Source organism: Sinocyclocheilus rhinocerous, unplaced genomic scaffold, assembly GCF_001515625.1.
Source record: "Sinocyclocheilus rhinocerous isolate Xijiao unplaced genomic scaffold, SAMN03320098_v1.1 scaffold835, whole genome shotgun sequence".
Classification (NCBI taxonomy): domain Eukaryota; kingdom Metazoa; phylum Chordata; class Actinopteri; order Cypriniformes; family Cyprinidae; genus Sinocyclocheilus; species Sinocyclocheilus rhinocerous.
In genome coordinates, this window is record NW_015647431.1 from 1,295,974 (window position 1) to 1,298,204 (window position 2,231).

Genomic DNA, 2,231 nt, shown 5'->3' on the forward strand with positions numbered 1-2,231 from the left:
GAGCCGCCCTTAGAGGGGGGGATATGTAATGTGAGGTTTTGTTTTGTTTCATGTTCATGTTTTCATGTCTTTTATTTTGTAGTTTGATTCCTGCTGTTAGTGTCATGCTTCCCTTGCCTCGTGTCTCTCTGCCTTGTGTATGTGTCATGCTCTCATTTGGTTATTGTCTAGTCATGTGATTCCCTTGTCTGTGTCATGTTCTGATTGGTTGTCCTAGTCATGTGTCTTGTTTCCCATTGGTTTGTTCTTGTCATGTGACCCTCTTGTTTGCTATAAGTAGCCATCATGTTGCCATTGTCTCTCGTCGTGTATTGATGTTGTAACCCGCTGTCGGTGAGTCTAGTCTGTTTATGTCAAGTCAAGTCAAGTCTAGTCAAGTCTTTGTTTATTGTTTGGATCACTTGTAAATAAAACTGCACATGGGTTCTCACTATGCTCGCCTTCAGTGGACTAATTCGTTACACTTTTGTTTATAATTTCATGCTATATTTGCGCCATGAATGCGCCTGACTGAGGTACGAGATTCCTACATGCCCTTGAAGGCAGCATCACATTTGACACTGCTTTAGATTTTGTCCAAAACTGGGATATCCTAGAGCAACAACTCATCTGTTGGAATAGATTTTATGCTGGGAATGCATGCCTTAAAATACTCCCTATGTAGGCAGTTCACTATGGAACTGACCCTACGAATATTTCATGTAAAACTCTGATTTTAAGGACTTTTTTAAAAATTGTTTTTAGCACTGCTATTTTTCTCTCTTTTTCTCTTCATATGGTGGTATGAATTAGCTTAAGAGGATATTAATCAAAGAAATTTCCTATTGCCAAAACCCATTGTTCATAGTTATGGTTATTTAACAAGGCTTTTTGATCCTAACTGACTTCTATTATAGGCAGCTCTCTATTTATATTAAGAAAGACAGCTGTAATGAATCGCTCGATATTTCATGTAAAACTCTGATTTTAAGGACTTTTTTTAAATTGTTTTTAGCACTGCTATTTTTCTATCTTTTTCTCTTCATATGGTGGTATGAATTAGCTTAAGAGGATATTAATCAAAGAAATTTCCTATTGCCAAAACCCATTGTTCATAGTTATGGTTATTTAACAAGGCTTTTTGATCCTAACTGACTTCTATTATAGGAAGCTCTCTATTTATATTAAGAAAGACAGCTGTAATGAATCGCTCGGTCCTCTGAGATCAAAATGGCCTGCGGGAGTAAAATGCGATGGCCAGACTGCTCGGCCCACAGGGACGTGCTCTCCGACTGGCTGGTCCCAGCTGGCACACACTTCCTAGCAACCCACAGTCACACGCAATCAATGGGCTGTTAAATAGGTTTGGTACAAGTCCATTCTGTGCTTTAGTGCTGTAAGACTCCTCAGTGCTGCACTAACAGCAGCAGCATACGCTTCATGAAAAAACCCATCAGCTTCTGTTGTATATTTGGGATGAAGGGGCTAGTTTTCACCTGGGGAAGGATTATAGCTATTATAAAATTGAGGCAAACGGCCAGTTGCACAAATGCTTGTTCTTTCTGGTAGTGATTTGGTGATGTGTCATTGCAATCTATAGTATCGTTTCTTTGCAAATCGCATGAGCAACTCATCAGACAGAAATGTCCAATAGAACAGCTCCGTTCAATTTGCTCTTTATATCAGCAGTGAAATGTGTAACTTTCTGGACTGATCAATATGCAATCTCACAGGCCTGGAGGGCAGCGGGGAGGTTACAGCATTCAGACACATCACTCGATACAGCCTTGACAAAAACAGCACCTTGAGCCATAGCGTTCAAACATACCCTTTACATAACCTGCCTGGAGGGCAGCGGGGTGGTTACAGCATTCAGACACATCACTCGATACAGCCTTGACAAAAACAGCACCTTGAGCCATAGCGTTCAAACATACCCTTTACATAACCTTAGAGCAATGGAAATAATTATATATGTAACACAGACAACATGTTGTTATTGTCAAATGACCCCAGCAGAGGAGAGGAGAGATGAGGAGAGCAGAGGAGAGGAGATGAGAGGAGAGATGAGGAGAGCAGAGCAGAGGAGAGATGAGGAGAGGAGAGCAGAGGAGAGGAGAGGAGAGATGAGGAGAGATGAGGAGAGCAGAGCAGAGGAGAGATGAGGAGAGCAGAGGAGAGATGAGGAGAGGAGAGGAGAGATGAGGAGAGCAGAGATGAGGAGAGATGAGGAGAGCAGAGATGAGGGGAGA

General features: G+C 41.7%; 1 protein-coding gene across 1 annotated transcript in view; it reads right to left on the reverse strand.

Annotated features, from left to right (window-relative positions):
- The window catches only part of LOC107709080 (glutamate decarboxylase 1-like), a 19,347-nt gene that overhangs the window by 9,918 nt on the left and 7,198 nt on the right, over nucleotides 1–2,231 (reverse strand). The window lies entirely within an intron of this gene.